A 19011-nucleotide genomic window follows, 5' to 3' on the forward strand; every position below is an offset into this window, starting at 1 on the left:
ATTTTGTAGTATTAAATGACAGGTGGAGAAATATCAGAGAAGACAGTGAGTGGCAAGATGTGGAACAAAAAAGCTCCAGAATCCTATATACTTTTCATTTAATGTATTCTTCATGCCAAGTTTTAATGGGCACAAATACTGTATTACTCTGGATGACTTCCTAAGTAGTCCTCCAGCCAACCTGAATTTCTCTTTATCAACATTCAAGTAGACAACATTACACAAGGAAAACAATGATATACAGATCTTCAGCATGGGATTTCAAGGGAATTATATTCACCTCGAAGCAGCCTTTCATGTAAATGTATCATGGAAATTAGCATAAATATCTAAGAGAACCTAAATTAAAACAATCTTTTCCATCACCCTGAGGTATGTGTCAATTGGCTTATCACTGAAGAATGAGCTGCTTACTGGTTAGTGTTTCAGGGAAATTAAAGAACAGGTCATGTGTTCAAAACTGGAAACTAGTACTAGACTACGAGCTAAGAAAAGGTAAGCTTTGTTTCTGGAATTAAAATCCGGGTGGAGGGAACATCATTTAAGTCATGACCTTAGAAGGACAGTGAGGAGCTTCAGAGAAGCAAAACAAATGAGGGAAAAGACCTGCTGACGATTCTCTCCCCATTTTCCTCTCACTGCTTCATTTTGATTCCAGTGTGGGGAGAAGAATGACTGGTGGGAGACACAGGAAACAAAGGGCAGGAGAGGAGGAGTGGGGAACTGGAGGTAAAGAAAAGGATGACAAGATTAAAGGACTAGTGGAGAGCATTCTCTAAACCATCCATAATTTAAGGGGTAGTGCTGAAGATAGGGGAATGCAATATGCCATCCCCCTTGCTCACCACCAACACCAAGCCAGGAGGCATGCCTATTGGTCAAAAGTCCAAATGTCACTCGGGGCATATGCACCCCAATGTTTATAGCAGTGCTATCAACAATAGCCAAAATTTGAAAACAGCCCACATGTCCACCAACAGATGAATGGATAAAGAAAACGTATATATATACAATGGAATATTATTCAGTGATCAAAAAGAATGAAATCTTGACATTTGCAATGTGGATGGAGCTAGAATGTATTATGTGAAGCGAAATAAGTCAGTCAGAGAAAGATAAATATATGATTTCACACATAATGTGGAATTTAAGAAACAAAGCAGATGAACATAGGGAAAGGGAAGGAAAAATAAGATAAAAACAGAGAGGGAGGCAAACCATGATAGACAATTAAATACAAAGAACAAATTGAGCATTGCTGGAGGGGAGGTGGGGGAGATGGGCTAAATGGGTGATGAGCATTAAGGAGGGCACTTGTTGGGATGAGTAATGGGTGTTATATGTAAGTGATGAATCACTGGGTTCTAGTCCTGAAACCATTATTACTCTAGATGTTAACTAACTTGGGTTTAAATAAAAACTTTCTGGGGCGCCTGGGTGGCTCGGTCAGTTAAGTGTCCGACTTCAATTCAGCTCAGGATCTCGCGGTCTGTGAGTTTGAGCCCCGCGTCGGGCTCTGGGCTGATGGCTCAGAGCCTGAAGCCTGCTTCTGATTCTGTGTCTCCCTCTCTCTCTGCCCCTCCCCCGTTCATGCTCTGTCTCTCTCTGTCTCAAAAATAAATAAACGTTAAAAAAAATTTTTTTTTAATAATAAATAAAAAATAAATAAATAAATAAAAACTTTTTTTAACTGTCACTCAGGGACAAGTAGCGTGACCTGTGGGGTACAAGACAGGACAAAATGTGAAAAGTACCATGAGAAATGTCAGTTGATTGCTAAGCAGACCAGTCAGCCAGCCAGTGATTCCAGTGATTCCAGAGCACTTACTTTGTGCTCGGTTGCTACAAAAGCCACCAGGCCTGAGAGGGGCCTGAGGAGAGGAGCATGGTAGTGGCCACAGGGAGGGTGAAGGCAGTGGCTTAAACCTCAGGTAGATTGGGGTGCCTGGGTGGCTCAGTCGGTTGAGCGGCCGACTTCGGCTCAGGTCACGATCTCGCGGTCCATGAGTTCGAGCCCCGTGTCGGGCTCTGGGCTGATGGCTCAGAGCCTGGAGCCTGCTTCCGATTCTGTGTCTCCCTCTCTCTCTGCCCCTCCCCTGCTCATGCTGTGTCTCTCTCTGTCTCAAAAATTAATAAACATTTAAAAAAAAATTAAAAAAAAAAACCTCAGGTAGATGTGTTGTTTGAAGCAGACAATAGAGTGTTGGCAACCTTGTAATAGAAAGAGTGGCTCAGATTCATACAATCTGATTCGATATCTGGAATATGATTAAATTCAGACTTCCCCTGTTGAATTAGCCATTAGATTTGACGAAGAACATTTTTCAAGACACATAGAAAATGATGTGAAATAAGGTTATACCTGCCAGAGAAGGGACAAGGGAAGGCCAGGCTATGCATGAAAAGACAAAAAAGCAGAAGAAAATATCCACCTTTAGTATAAAATCCCTGAGCACATTTCAGCAGACACTGGGTTCTTTAACTGAGGGAGGGGGTGTGGCTAACCTGATGTGCCTGTTGATGTTTAATTCAAAGTTCAGTAAAAGTTTAAAAGGAAATGAAGTGAAAATTGATCACTCAATATATTATAACTGGAGAAAGAGATCCACCCCGAAAATATTTCTGCCATGGAATTTTTTCAATGTCCTACTTTTGAGAATTCTTTCAATAATATAATTTTTTTAATTCCATACTACTGAAGCATTTGAAATAAATGAATTATCTTTTAAAGGGAACTCTATGTGTCATCACATTCTCAAAATGCTCATTTTGGACTTTAAAAGACCACAGGGCATATAATGTGGGGAATATAACCAGGTGGATAAAGATAGAGACAGACTCCTTTCCAGTGGACTAAAAGCTATTTAAAAAAACAAAAAAACAAAAAAACATTCATCTGTAGTATCAATGATGTTGCAAAAATATTTAGGTCATAATAAACTGAAAAATGGTTTATCGTAAGCAAAAACTTGTACCCTTTGACATTAGTGTATCATATAAGCAGAAGTAGGTACCCGAGAAGGCTTGTATTAAGATATGTAAGTAATACCTTAATCAAATTTTTTTGAATAGAACTTAGAGGTTTTTACTTGAGAGATCCATAAGAGGATGACACACACTGGCCATTGTGAGTAAAAAGAATGGTAATTAAGAGGAAATAGCATTCTTTGTTGACAAAAGAACTACTTAGAATGTACTCAGAATTTTTTAACATTAAAAGTGATTAAAACTTTGAAATTATCTTGTTCCTGTCCTCACTTTATAGTTGTGAAAAGCAAGGCATTTCCACATTGTGATATCTAGCCGTAAATTGCTTGCCTGAGGTGGAAAGGGCTAAGACCCTGCCATTAATACATTGAGACTATCATCTCACCGTTTCCAAGAAAGCATGCAACATAAATTCCAATGTTCTTTTAGATTTTTATGACCTAATACATAAGATCTTACTGGAACTTCAGAAATGAGACATCTTAATACGTCAATATTTGTAGAACGAACCTTGCAAAATCAACAATGGAAATTCACAATGTTAAGGGATCATAGCAGATTATCTTACCTTGAGAAAAAGGCAGTAACCAATGTAAAATAAAAAAGTTTTAGGTAGATGACATCTGGGACAGAACTCCTTTGTGTCCAGGAAGGAAGCCTGAGGTGTGTGTTTAACAGCTGTATTTGGAGGAATGGCTATGGGCGGAGTGGGGTGGGGGTTGGGAGAGAGGTGGTACTCTCCTCCCTAATGAGGAAAGAAGAGGAGGAAATGAATTTAAATTACAACCAAAGGAACTTAAGTTAGATGGAAAGATCTTATTGGCATTGACAGTTTTATGAACCCTGGAAAAGATTCCTAGGGAAGTTTTCAAATTCCCTGTCTGGATGTATTTGAGAGACGAGAGATACCTATCAGCCCAGGGTGGTTGAGGTAGAAACCTGCCTGGAATTCACTTTCAGCTGAATTCAGTAAGTCCAGATAAACTCCTGACAATGTTTAAGGGTTGATGGGAGGTGGGAGGGAGGGGAAAGTGGGTGATGGGCATTGAGGAGGGCACCTGTTGGGATAAGCACTGGGTGTTGTACGGAAACCAATTTGCCAATCAATTTCAATTAAAAAAAAAAAAAAGATGTCAAAGACAGTAAATGCTAGACAATGGTAAGAAATGTGGTTCCTTAGAAAACAAAAAACTCACCCAAAGTAATCATTTCCTCAGAAAATCAATTGGCGTATGATAGTTGGTTATAAGTGGAATGTAGAATTATAATACATTCTGGCTTTTGTTTTCTTTTTGATCTGGTTTCCAGGGAAGAGAAGGCTTATGAAATCTCTCTGGCAGTCCATGCCCTGCTTAATAGATTTTTATTTTTCTTCTTTACGCTGGTCACAACCAAATCTCTTAGAAGAAACTAGGCTTAAGTAGCAATACATGTGCCCTCAGAGTAAACACCTCTGCAGGAGAAAACCTTTCCCCACACTCCAAAAGAAAACTTCTTTGCCTCCTAACTGAAAGAAACAGATGATTCTGTTACAGATGAACAGATGATTCCATCACTACTGTCACCCTCTCCTTCCTTGCCCTCACGCGGACTCCAGCACTCTCTCGGCCATTTGCAGTACTTATTTCCAGCTCACGAACAGCAGTTGCACTCACAATTCATACCCAAATTCTCTAATTTGTTGTACTTCTCTGTTTATACAGCTGTGCATCTGTTTGCCCCATTGTGTTAACCACATCTATTGTCTGGTTTCTATTGTGAGCTCCTGGAGGCAAGGAATGAAGTCTGTTTAATTTGCTTCGCACAATGCTGCGTATACACACGCAGGTGGACACCGTGTGACTGTGCTTGACGGTGATGGCTCCTGGCATGACTAGACGCTCCAAAAAAAAATAATATATTTAAAACTTCATGGATTAATCGAAGTCGGAGAGAGAGGACTCAATTCAAAGAGGCTGTGTAGAGTCACCTGGGTGTCTCAGTCAGCGAAGCTCTGACTTCAGCTCAGGTTGTGATCTCACGGTTTGTGAGTTCAAGGCTGGCATCAGACTCTGTGCAGACAGCTCAGAGCCTGGAGCCTGCTTTGGATTTTGTGTCTCCCTCTCTCTCTTCCTCTCTCTCTCTCTCTCTCAGAAATAAATACACATTAAAAAAATAAAAATAAAGTGTATTCTGTTGCTTTGGGATGCAGAGTTCTAAATATATCTGTCCAGTCCATCTGACACAATGTATCATTCAGGGCCCTTGTTTCTTTATTGATCTTGTGTCTAGATGATCTATCCATTGCCGTAGATGGGATATTAAAGTCCCCTGCAATTACCACATTCTTATCAATAAGGTTGCTTATGTTTGTGATTGTTTTATATATTTGGGGGCTCCCATATTCGGCACATAGACATTTATAATTGTTAGCTCTTCCTGATGGATAGACCCTGTAATTATTATATAATGCCCTTCTTCATCTTCAGCCTTTAATTTAAAGTCTAGTTTGTCTGATATAAGTATGGCTACTCCAACTTTCTTTTGACTTCCAGTAGCATGATAGATAGTTCTCCATCCCCTCACTTTCAATCTGAAGGTGTCCTCAGGTCTAAAATGAGTCTCTTGTAGACAGCAAATAGATGGGTCTTGTTTTTTTATCATTCTGATACCCTATGTCTTTTGGTTGGAGCATTTAGTCCATTTATATTCAGTGTTATTATTGAAAGATATGGGTTTAGACAGCAAATAGATGGGTCCTGTTTTTTTATCATTCTGATACCCTATGTCTTTTGGTTGGAGCATTTAGTCCATTTATATTCAGTGTTATTATTGAAAGATATGGGTTTAGAGTCATTGTGATGTCTGTAGGTTTCATGCTTGTAGTGATGTCTCTGGTACTTTGTGGTCCTTGCAACATTTCATTCATAGAATCCCCCTTAGGATCTCTTGTAGGGCTGGTTTAGTGGTGATGAATTCCTTCAGTTTTTGTTTGTTTGGGAAAACTTTTAAAAATAAAAAAAAATTCTGTGTCATCCCAATGTCCTCCCATATGCAGCACCCTAAAATCATAATGGGTGCCCGGAACCATTAGAAACTGAGCAGTGTGGACAAAGGTCCAGTCAACAACTGGAAAATCTGATAATTCACTGTCTGAAAGGCACAGAAAGCATGATAGCAATTATTTGGGAGATTGTCCTCCACTATGGCCTTCTTTTCTCTTGGTGTATAAGCCCAACTTTGCTGGGGTTCTCAACTCAGAGCATCATCTGTCAGTGCCCGCCGCCCCAGGAGGTTGTTATGTTTGACACTCCATGCAAGACTATCAAGTTCGTAGTGTCTTTGCCTTATTTCTTTGTTTACAGCCCAGAAAGAACCAAAGTCATATTCACCAGAATTAATAATTGTTCCTTCTTACCAATCCCTGCACAGCACCCCCAACCTTTTTTTAAATCAGTCTTCCTCACTGACCCAAGAGGACAGAGATGAGTCAATCCACATTTCTTAGTATTGGGTTAAAATTTTCCAATGTCTAGGGGTGGCTCAGTCAGTTAAGTGTTCGACTTTGGCTCAGGTCTTTAACTCACGGTTTGTGGGTTCGAGCCCCGCATTGGGCTCTGTGCTGACAGCTCAGATTCTGAAGCCTGTTTCAGATTCTGTGTCTCCTTCTCTCTCTGTTCCTCCCTTGCTCACACTCTGTCTCTCTCTCTCAAAAATAAATACACATTAAAAAAATTTTTTTCCAATGTCTATTCATTCCTAAGAGTCTCAAAGTTACATCAAAGGACAAAATGATTGATGAAAATCCTTCCCTCAGGGGAAGCACAGGAAATGACATTTCATTTAATTCAACAAATATTTTCTAGGCACCAATTATTTTTAGACACACTTGTTGTGGGCTAGGGAGGGAGAAGAGAGCAAAACATTATCTTCAAAATGTGTGTGTATGTGTGTGTGTGTGTGTAATGAGTTCATTTAAAGTTTGAACAATCTTAAATATAAGAAGATTGCTTTAATATAGGCTCATGGTGAAGATTAAATGATGTAATATATAAGTAAAATATACTTAGCACAGAGCCTGACTCATAAGACATCCTCAATAATTAATAGCTATTACTATATTTAACTGAGTTATGGCTTACTTTAGAGCAAGTTTTTGAGAGCCTCCCCCCTTGGAAACCAAATTTGACCTTAGATTATGAACAATATAGTTTGGTTGTTATAGGGTTAAGGGAACCATCACATTCAAGTGCAAAAATAACCTATCATCTAGAACATTGAAGTAAGTAGCTTTCCACCAGAAATGGAGCTCAGCCATGTCCTGATGTCCTGAGAGAGTCTGGTTCTCATCCCGCTTTTCCTATGAAGGTTCTGGAGTGTTTCAGAACCTTGATCATATCCCAAACACACACAGCATGTATTTTTCCTTCCTGCTTCCTCCTACCATGATTTGGGTCATAGTTATTCCATAAGACAAGTGACTAAAAAGATACACTTGAGTTTTTTCGCATATACTTAAAAGATACATCAAATGATTATTTTAAGGCATCATTTTAATTAGTTGGCTGCTACTGAATTGGTATCATCCATTAGTCTTACATAAGAATAAATCACCTTTTAACTGGAGGTAAAGCCAAGTCAAATTTTACTTACCCAAGGCATTAAAAAAACAAAAACAAAAACAAAAACAAAAAACTTGCCCAAAACAAATAGCTTTGTAGGTCATCTTAGATGAGGTATATTTAATTTATCAATTACTCAATTAATTGCATAGATAAGTATATGAATGGATTATAATGCAAATGGAAATATGATTAAATCCAATGATGTCATAATAAAGTTAGCCCAAAGGAATCCATTTACTTTGCATTTTTTGGTTCAGTTTAAGTAGTGCTCCACAATGCCAAATATTTGAAGAGAGCTATAATCTCTGGGAAAAGATGAGGAACTTCTGGGAAATATTTGATATATTTCTATCTGTTGCAAAAGTATCAGCAAGATGCACCTAGAATGAAAATATCAGACTATTTTCTGTCAATTATCACCTCTTAAGTTGCACGATGAGGGCCTAATTTTAGGTTTCAACTCATGAAACTTCAGCTCTCCAGTTCTCTGAACTAAAGTCACTATTTCTCAAATTTTTCACACCTTAAAGTGTTAATTTCTCACTTCTACTTTCCTGATTCCAAACTAACGGAATCCAAAGATTTCAGATATACTTTAGCTGTTTAGATCTTTCCAGTCTTTTCCTCTACCAGATCATTTAGATGTAGCATTTTTGAACTGTGTGACATAATGTGTATCTTAAAATAAAGGAAAATTAATGTCTCTACAACCATAATGTACTTAAAAGAAGGCCAGTGATCCAGCAGGCCAGACCTTTAATACTGACTTAGAACAACCTCAAGGAGATTGTATTTTCTCTCTTCTAATTTATCAGGACTTTGTTGATAATTAAGAATTGATCCTGTTTTAGGGGCCCCTGGGTGGCTCCGTTGGTTAAATTTCTGACTCTTGATTTCAGCTCAGGCACAATTCCAGGGTCTTGGGATCAAGCCCTGAGTCAGGCTCAGTATGGAGCCTGCTTGGGGTTCTGTCTCTCCCTCTCTCTCTCTGCCCCTCCCCCACTCACGCCCTCTCTCTCTCTCAAAACAAAAAAAAAAAAAAAAAAAGAATTGATCCTGTTTTAGTAGAAATAGAATTCTCAATCCTAGTTTTATCTTAAGTTTTTGTAAAAATCAACTGAAGGATAAAGTCGTTCTTTGGATGGGGAGAGAAAAGGAAATGGGTCCTTCAGTTTTCCAAACATTATTAATGAAACCAAATTAGAGGTACTACTCTGTGAGAAGATAAAACCTTTTCCAGAAACCTCAGATTGCCTCACCCAATTGTCTTTTTCAAAATCCCGCCATTTTTAAATAACTCAGATGCTCAATTTAATAGTATTATTAATCAATGAACATTTACCATGCTCCGTACAACTGCCTAAATGAGTAAAGTGGAATATTGTGTTGAAAAACTTGAAACTAAACCCCGGGATAATGTCAATGGGATAAGAATAGGTTGTTCCTTCATCTTGCTGATTCCTGATTTACCAATTTTGTTCCCCATTGTGTGAAAGAATAGATTCTGTCTTCTTCTTGCCTTTACTCATTTGTTACACAGTCATAAGGATGAAGTGAAACTGTACAGATAACACAATTAGCAAGACTAGCCCAAAGGACATGTTTAATAAACATGTATTTCCTTTCTCTTCAAGAATCATAAGAATGTGGCCAGCCTGCTTTGTGGAGGAAATTCAAAACTGGTGAGGACAGACTATGTTGAAACACTTCTCCAAACTTGCGCCTGAGTGTCTGAATGTTATATAATTTCTGAAATGGTATGGCATATCTATAAATAGCAACTCAGATTTTTCTCATGGATTTTATAGAAATGGATCTCACTACTATAGAGTCTTGTGATCATCCCTGGACATTGAGGCCCAACTGCTAAGGGCTTGCAATCCCCAGAGTGAGTGACAAGAGGAACAGCTTTAACTCCCATCCACCCAGCGGGGTAATTAGGACATGTCCTCATTCTAGAGGCTTGTGTTAAACCATCCTCAAAACAGAAATCCTGTTTTCAACACTTTCAGTGCCAAAAGGGGAGTCTTTTACTAATACTTGTTCCCTATCCAGTAAATAAATCACATGTTCTACAGCAGGAAAAATACTGGTGGGAGGTGTGTATTTTTCATTTCAAAGCAAGGAGCTTGTTGAGTGGTGGTATACTTTTAAAAGCATCTGGTTTGACAGGGGAGCTCTCATCACACTCCTGAAATAATTTTACACTGTTATGATTTTGTTTGTGGTTTTTTTCTTTATTCAAAATTGGAGCAATGTACTTAACTTTAATCAGAACCATCAAAGCTTTAAAAAATGCCCATATAATTTAAAATTTCTGTGTTTTTTTTAAATGTCAAATGCTGTTTCTGTTGCACTGCTAAGCTATGTTTCAGAAGTACAGGGAGTATTTCCAGTGCATCCAATGTACGGAACACCTACCATGTGTCAGACCAGTTCTCATTGCAAGGGATGCTACAGTAAACAAATGAAACAAGTTCCCTGCTCTCAAGGAGGGGTGGGGGGAGAGGAAGCATTGGTGTGGAGGCAGATTATAAATGAATAAAATATATAATTAAGTCAGGAAGATACAGCTGCTACTGTGCAATTAAAGAGGATTAGATTAGGGATACATGAAGATGAGTGACTGACTTTGGACTGGATGGTCAAGAGAAACCTCTCTGAGGAAATGATATTCACACTGAGATTTAAATGGTGAAAACCTCAACCATGCACTATTCTTGGGAAGAGCATTCCAGACAGAACAGAAAAGGCCTGAAGGTGGGGATCAGCATGGTGTTTTCCACTGGGGGAAGGCCAGTGTGGCTGGAGAATAAAGGGCAAGGGGAAGAAGGGGTAGAATCGGGGGAGGTAGGGTAGGCAAAGTAGGAATCATATGGGGCACAGAAACCAAAGAACAAGGTTAGGTCTGTTCTAAGTACTATGAAGAGCTATCAAGTACAAGGGATGGGGGTGGGGGTGGTAAGCGGAAGCATACCACAATCTGATTCACTGTTTCAAAGTTCACCCAGCTGCTGTGCGGAGAGTGGGGCAAGAGTAGATACACTTTTTTAATGTTTATTTTTGAGAGAGACAGAGCTTGAGCGGGGGAGGGGCAGATGGAGAGGGAGACACAGAATTAAACAGGCTCCAGGCTCTGAGCTGTCAGCACAGAGCCCAACTGGAACTCACAAACTGCCAGATCGTGACCTGAGCCAAAGTCAGACGCTTAACCGACTGAGCCACCAGGTGCCCCAAAAGTAGATAGATTTTTAATGCAATTGGAACCATTGAAGAATTGTATGCAAGAAAATGGACTCATTTGTGTTTGCTTTTGTGTTTGAGATATCTCTAAGTTGTAAGGATTGGACGATGGTACAAAGGGAAGTATAGAGGGAGCTAGAGTGGAAGAGATTTCAGTGAATTTGGAAAATGATGTGAATTTGGATATGGAGCTCAGATAGTGTCCTTGGATTATAAGAAAAGAAACAACACTTATTGAGAAACTATTATGCTTATTTTTATATATGTAATCTCTTTTAATTATCACTACCACCAATGGAATAGTTACTTAGCCCCATTTTTCATATATGAAAATGGAAACTCAGAGAGATAAGTAAAATTCCAAATATCCAGCAAAAGTAAATGGCAAATCCAGGATTCAAAGCTTGGTCTATGTGACTTAAAGCCCTGGTTTTTCCTATTATACTATGGTTTCCCTATGGAAACAGAATTAACAAATTATCTTTGAAATTGTATTCTAAATTTTAAATAACATTCTGTAATATAAAATATGTATATAGTTTATTTTATGGTACTGACTGACACTTAGCTTGTTTCTATTTTTACTCCTAAAAAATAAAACTGTGATAAATATTTTATATATTATTATACCTCATTTCTCATTACTTTGTCACCTGAATTCCTAGATTCTTAGCTGTATCAAAGAATATGATTTTTTTAATGTTTGTTTATTTATTTTTAGAGAGAGAGAGTGTGTATGGGGGAGGGGCAGAGAGAGAGAGAGAGAGAGAGAGAGAGAATCCCAAGCAGGCTCTGGGCTATCAGTGCAGATCCCAACACAGGACTCCATCTCATGAACCATGAGATCATGGAGCTAAAGAGTCAGACACTTAACCAACTGAGCCACTCAGGCACTCCAAATAATAGGATATTTTCAAAACCTTACTCTTGTAATATCAATTTATTTTCTGAAAGATTTGTGCCATCTGTACCCTCACTTAACCCAAACCAACATTAAATATAATTTTTTACCTTTGCCAATTTGATAACCAAACTTTTAACTCTATTGTTTAATTCACATTTCCTTTACTTACTAATGAGATTGAACATTTTTTGCATATTTTTTAGTCTTTTCATTTTTCTTTTGTGAATTTTATGTTCACTTAATCGCCCATTTTCCTACATGGTGTTACTACATTTTTCTTGGTGATTTTTAAAATTTTTTTTAATGTTTATTTTTGAGAGAGAGAGGCAGAGCGTGAGTGGAGGAGGGACAAAGAGAGAGGGAGACATAGACTCCAAAGCAGGCTCCAGGCTCTGAGCTGTCAGCACAGAGCCTGACACAGGGTTTGAACCCTTGAACCATGAGATCATGAACTGAGCCAAAGTCGGCCACTTAACTGACTGAGCCACCCAGCCACCCCTTTCTTGGTGATTTGTAAGAGCTCTGTATATAAGACAACTATTAACATGGTCTTAAAAAAAAAAAAAGACTGTCTTTACCAATTTTTGCAAATAACTTTCCAGAATGTATTTCACTTTCAAATTTTAAATTTTCATTGTAAAAACATCATACATTCAGGAGGGCATGCTCCACTCATCTGTTGCTGCATAACAAGCCACCTCATAATGTAGTGGCTTAAAACAACAAACATTTTATTTTATCACATAATTGTATGGGTCTGGGCTGGTTGCTTTTTCTGCTCTTACTCCTCACTTGCCTGGCAGATTGGCTGCTCTAAAGGACCCCAAAAGGCTTTACTCACATGTTTAGTGAGCTGGCAAGAATAGAAGAAAGTCTAAGCTCTGCCAACATTGCCACCTGGCCCACCAACATGTGTCTGCTCCTGCACAGTGGTCTCAGGGTAGTCTCACTTCTTACTTGGAGGCTCAGGACTCTAAAAGGCAGTATTTTAGAAACAAGGAAGCAACTTTGTGGCCTTTTATGACCCAAGCTCAGAAGTTACATAGTGACATCTCCACTGTGCACCATTGGTCAAAGCAGACACAAATCCTCCCAGATTAAATGGGAGGAAACACAGAAGAGGATCAAAGAACTTGTGGCCGTGTTTTCAATCCTCCATAGAGGCTGGAACTGTTCAAAGAATAAAGCAAACTCCGCTTTACCTTTTAATTTTGTTCATGATTTTTAATATGCAACTGGTTTTTCAGTATTTATGTAACTTTATCTCTTTTTTTTTTTTTCTTTGTGAGTTCTGCATTGTTTTGTGAGGCATTTTTTTAAATTATTTTCAATGTGCCTGTCCACAAAATCAGGGACATTATCAAATAATATATTTGGAGAAATGATTTTAAGGTCTTTAGATACTTTGAGTATTATGTATTGTAGTCGAATTCACTTAATTTTTTAATCCTTTTCATCCTTAAATTTCCATCAGTGACACATTTGAAAGTTCATCTAAAAATGCAGGTTGAACCATACATTTAATTACATAATTGCTGTAGAGGCAAAAGAAAAAAAGAAAAAAAAGAGAAGTCTAACTAAATTGTTCTTGCTTAATACTTTGCCACATTTCTGGCTCAGTTTTTCAAAATGAACTAAAATACAATGATCTACTTTAGGCCTATGGAGCTAATCGTCCTTTTCAGGTCTTGCAATCATGTTTAAATATTGAATAATTTCATTCATTTTTATTTATTATTATTTTTTTAATGTACATTTATTTTTGAAAGAGAAAGAGAGTGCAAGCAGGGGAGAGGCAAAGAGAGAAGGAAACACAGAATCTGTAGCAGGCTCCAGGCTCTGAGCTGTCAGCACAGAGCCCCACATGGGACTCAAACTCACAAACCATGAGATCATGACCTGAGCCGAAGTCAGATGCTTAACCAACTGAGCCCCCAGGTCCCCCAGAATTTGATTCATTTTTAAATGGTAATTGTAGCACTCTTTCTTACAGTGTTTCAACTGGCAAAGAAAAAAGTGTCATCCCATAACAGCAACAAAAAACTAGTAAAGGACATTCTTCTGGCTAATAGGAAAGAACTCACATTAAACATATGTTGTAAACACTCAGTAAATGCTAAATGACAATACTCATCTCACGTTCTAAAAATGCCATTGAGGTCTTTTGGGTTATTTTCTCTGCTTCCAGTATTGCATTTCAAAAACTGATTTTGTCATCTCACTGGGTGCAGGGCTGTGAAAGCTGCAGAGAGAAATAAAACGAGTAAGATGTATGATACACATGTAACAGTGATCAGCATTTCTATCTCTTCTGTGTATCTGTCTCCTATTTTATTTTCACCATATCCTGGAAAAAAATGAATTTTGGAAGAAGACCTTGGAAGAAATCGTATTATCTAATACAGTTAACCACCATGAGGGGAGGGGGCTGTGTTTTTTTTTTTTTTTCAACATTTTGTTTCCAACACAAAGCACTGTGCCCTGCACATAGCAGTGCTCAATGAATATGTATTAAAGAATACTTTGGGCAAAGGTACAGAAGTGTGTATCAGCCTTTTCCTCCTACCCAATCTGATTGTGAAGAGTTTCATTTTCATGGAAGCCGCTGTTTGTGCAGAATCTCCCTCATATTTCTCTTTATTAACTGCCAATCACACCATACAAGGAATGAACTAGAAAAGTCAAGCCCTTGAGTCCATTTACCATCATTGAACTTTATTATTAGAGATAATTTGAGATCCCATGGCCTTCTAGAGACAAAGCATTCTCAAATCACATATGGCTAACCCAGACTTTATTTGTCTGAATATCCACCCGTTGAACCAAAGTTCAGAATGTTGCTATATCCAGCCATCAGGCCTGTGCGCATACATCAGAGCCCAAGCCTTGTGTTTTGGGGACACATGTTTTATAGACATTCAACAGCTAGAAGACATTCAGGTACTTCTTCATTTCATGTTAAATAGAGAATACAGAAAAACTCTAGACCTATATCCTTCACTAGCCACAAGGACACATTCAAATAATATTAAAGTGAAATAAAACTAAACATTCGGTTCCTCAATCATACTAGCCACCTTTCAAGAACTCAGCAGCCGTATGTGCCTAGTGGCTACCGTCTTGAGTAGTGAAATATGTAACATTTCCATGATCACAGAAAGTTTTACTGAATATTACTACTCCAGAATATATCATTTATATCACATCGCAGAAATTTTGAACTGGATACCCAGTTCTGCACTTATTTCTTGACCAACCAATCTTATTATTGATCTAAATTTCTGAAGTTGCTCCTGTTTAAATCTTATTTGAGCAACAAGTGTAGAGAATATTTCCTAACCAAGTCCTTATGAAATATACCAAAATAAAATAAAGAGTACCTATTATCCAAAACACAGAGTTAAATATCTGAAAATTGATTTTAAGTGGAGAGAAGTCCCACGTGATTTGAAAAGTTGAAATTACAGATGATTTCTAAAGTATATGCAGCTAATTAAATTACAGCAAAAGGTCAAATGGAAACCCAAAAGTGTTGCCAAACTCTATCAGATCTGACTTGATAAATAACAAAGAATAATTTCTAACTCAAATACTGTTCTATGCAAATTAGATAGAAATGTGTTGCTGGAAAAGTTTAATTTTCTTAAGTAAATCTAACTTTTCTCCCTCAGGCATTACTTCCTCATAAATTTTCTTCCTCTATAGCAAATGCCATATCCTTTCTAAATTATCTCAAATGTGTATCAATGGGAATTAAATTAATGAGAACTTAACACATAATATAACCATGAAAAGCAATAAAAATATACAATAGATTGCTTATCTGGACAAAAATTCTATATACTGTATGTGTTAAAATAAATAAGTGCATATTTGCATACACAGAAACACAAAAAATTATTCTCTTCTAGTCTGTATACAAGGATCCCTAATATCTCCTAACAGTTCACTTACATTCTGGTAAATAATAGCAATTTTTTTTTGAAGTGTGTATTTATACATTCCTATTATATAATTTCACCTTTGATCCCAAAACAATATACTTTGATAATGATTCAGCTTCTTGTTGTCTCCCATTTGAGTAAAAGCATCCTCTTTTCTCTACCTCAGAAGCTGTTCAGGAAGTGAAGCAGCATCTAATAAAGAGACAGAAATCAGCCCCAAGAGTGCCACAGGAAGGCACAAGCAAGGACACTGGTTCTCGGTTCCTCAGGCCGGCCAAGTCTCAATGTAAGTGTGAGAAGCAATGGAGGGCAGTGCAGTGGCCCGTTGCTGGGTGGTCCATGGGCCAAGTGCAGACGGAAGGATGTTGCTGTCTGGGAACACAGGGGCGGTTGGCAGAACTGGGGTGTATCCGGCCTGCCTGCAGGTCCTGTGTCCCATCCCCGTCTTCACTGTTGCAAGAGCCTTGAGACCACGGCTACTAATGCCAGCCTTTAAAATCCCCCAGGGTAAAATACATGTGCAGAGTCTGATTCTAGCTGATTTTTAAGCCCAGGCATGTTGAATACAGTCTTAAAATAATTATTTCCATAGGACCTGACTGGGTATCCAAGTGTTCACCAGATGCTAGCAGCTAGGTTTTGCAGAGGAAAATTGCTAACTTAAGCTTCTTTTCATGATTCAGCAGAGGGTTTTAAGTAATAAAAGATCTGGAGATTTGTAAAATAAATAATTCCAGTGCAAACGGGAAAATTAAAATAATCTTATCATCTCCCATCATGTCTGTATGTGCTTTCCTACCATTATCGAATTACTCTTAATTGGGCCAAGTTTGTTTTTGTGTTTTTTTTTTTTTCTGGCTGATACTTTATAGTTTTAAGTTATGAGCTGTAATGAAGAAATGATTCCTTTCAGATGACTGAAGTGACATATACTAAATTTTCCTAACAACAATCTAGGATCTATGAAACAGAGCGTGATATATCTCGTACAGTTTTATTCATATTCAGTATTGATATATCCACAATTTAAAAACAACAACATGCCAGTATTTCTTATCCCTTAATTCATCTCTTAGTAGAAGCAATTAAAATATAAAGCACATCATTAACTTTTGAACTTCAGTTGGAAAGAAAAATACCATTCATTTCTGAAGAGTAGACATTATCTCATAGTATCCCCAGCCATCCTATGCTTATTACCATTGCCTGGTCTTAAGTGTGACTTTTGGACACCCAACTCATTATTTCCTAATATTCAATGGTACAATGACTTTTCATAGTCTATTTAATTTTATTTAGTCATTTAAAGAGTAAATAGTTGAGATTCCTCAGATTCTTACATTGTGCTCAAGGTGTACTTGAACAAAAAGAAAAAGCACAGCATCTGGCCTTAATGCCACATGACCACATCCTGTCTAGAATGAATTCATTCAGAATTTTTGAAGAAATGCAAGTACGTTAATGATTTTCCTTAGGTATCATATTTTTACTACAGGTACCTTTAATTATTTTGGCTGGATTCCATCAAAGCCAGATGTTAATCAAATGAAATATTTATAATGCAAAACCATTGAATAAAAAATATATGTTCGTTTAAGCAACAGCTTATAGGACTGAAACCAATCGTGTATGTTGGAAAAGCTGATGAAGGAGGTATGACTCTGTTACATTCATAATGTCAGGGTAAGGCTCTGAACTCAATCCAGAGAAATTTTATAATTGTTGCAATCAACTACAGGCTCAGCTTCTGGATTTCTTGTAACAAAATCTTGCTGCCAAGGACATTGATGGGCTCACCCAGTAAAAAATTACAATAATAATGTTAAACTAAATCATAAAAATGCAGGAGGTGGTTATTATAGGGCAGAGGAGAGGAATTGCTTATAAAGTTATAGTGGAAATATCAAAAATACACTTTATTGAACTTTTTAAAAATTAAGCTTTGTTTTTAAACTAGGGTGCAAAAGCAATAAAATGTAAAGGTTACGCAAAAAAATGATTTCATTCAATCGTCAACAGCAATGATTCAGCAAATGAAAATAGAAATTACATTTATTCAGCACAGTCATCAAGTCAGCAGATTTGAAGCTTATATATGATAGTTTTCTAATAAAAATAACCAGTTGAAACTCATTTTTAAGAAGGAATTTTGACAGAAAAAAGAATAAAGAACTTTCTGAATGTGTCTCTTCTTAGTGAAAATGAACTTGGTTTGTGCCTAATTTCACATAGTGTAAAGCTCTAAATATTTTGTGTGGTTTTAAAGTTCTATGAAGAAATTCATTTGAAAGGAATGTAGAAAATAACCAAAAAAGTGTAAATATGAAAACCACGATTGACTTACAGTTAGAAAAATGGAAATAGTGAGAGCTAATCTGCTGTGTGCCCTTCAAAGGTAAAGAATGTCACTTTTAAAAATATTTTTGTGTCTGTTTTTTTTTTAATTTGTTTAAGTTTGCTTATTTGGAGAGAGACAGAGAGAGCACGAGCAGGGGAGGGGCAGAGAGAGAAAGAGAGAGAGTCCCAAGCAGGCTCTGCAGGGTCAGCTCAGAGCCCAGTAGAAACTGTGAGATTATGACCTGAGCCAAAATCACGTTGGACACCTAACCGACTAAGCCATCCAGGCGCCCCTTAAAATTATTTTAAAGTAATCAGGATTTATCCTTCAGATCATCTTTTTACTTTCTGAAAATACAGATTACTGAATCATATGTCATAGACATTTTGGTAGGTAATTTCCATACTTTCTTCAATTTAAATAATAAATATCTCTAAGTGACAATTATCATAGAAATAAACTCCTTTCACTCATTGAAATACCTGATGTGCCTTACACACAGCAAGCACTTTAATAGTATGAAGTGAACTGAATTAGTCACACTTTTGTTTAGAGATTAATGTGTCTCTTGGATTCACACTAGCAAGGTGTCTCGCACATGGGAATTAATGAGCTACATCTGTAACCAAAAATATCCATGGAAAACGTGCTGAATTGATCCATATCTGGTTTATTAATCAGGCCCACTACAGAAAGGCTTTCTTGTGGTTGTACTATATTTGGGAGATAAATCGAGTGGGGAAACCACAGTTCAATTTAGAAGTTGTTTGAAACATTGAAGAATGTGGGGGTTTATGTTATATGACAGCAATAAAGTCCAATCCTTAACGGTCGTAATTCTGATTTATAAGTATATAAATATCCTGTATGTTTAATTTTAACTTCAGAGCATTATAACAGTGGTCAATAAGACCCTATTTAATATGGATTTACTTCTTACTGACACCCTCTTCCTTATTTTTTTTTTTAATAAAAAGGTTTGGGGTTTGT

The 19011-nt window shown here is 37.4% G+C and overlaps 1 protein-coding gene across 2 annotated transcripts in view; it reads left to right on the forward strand.

The window, feature by feature from the left end:
- Positions 1-19011, forward strand: part of COL8A1 (collagen type VIII alpha 1 chain) — a 149365-nt gene that overhangs the window by 80744 nt on the left and 49610 nt on the right. For both annotated transcript variants that reach the window (XM_007095954.3, XM_042956417.1), the window contains one exon: positions 15850-15969. The gene's annotated coding sequence lies outside the window, so the exon portion shown is untranslated. The remainder of the gene's footprint in view (positions 1-15849; positions 15970-19011) is intronic.

This window comes from Panthera tigris, chromosome C2, assembly GCF_018350195.1.
Source record: "Panthera tigris isolate Pti1 chromosome C2, P.tigris_Pti1_mat1.1, whole genome shotgun sequence".
Taxonomy (NCBI): domain Eukaryota; kingdom Metazoa; phylum Chordata; class Mammalia; order Carnivora; family Felidae; genus Panthera; species Panthera tigris.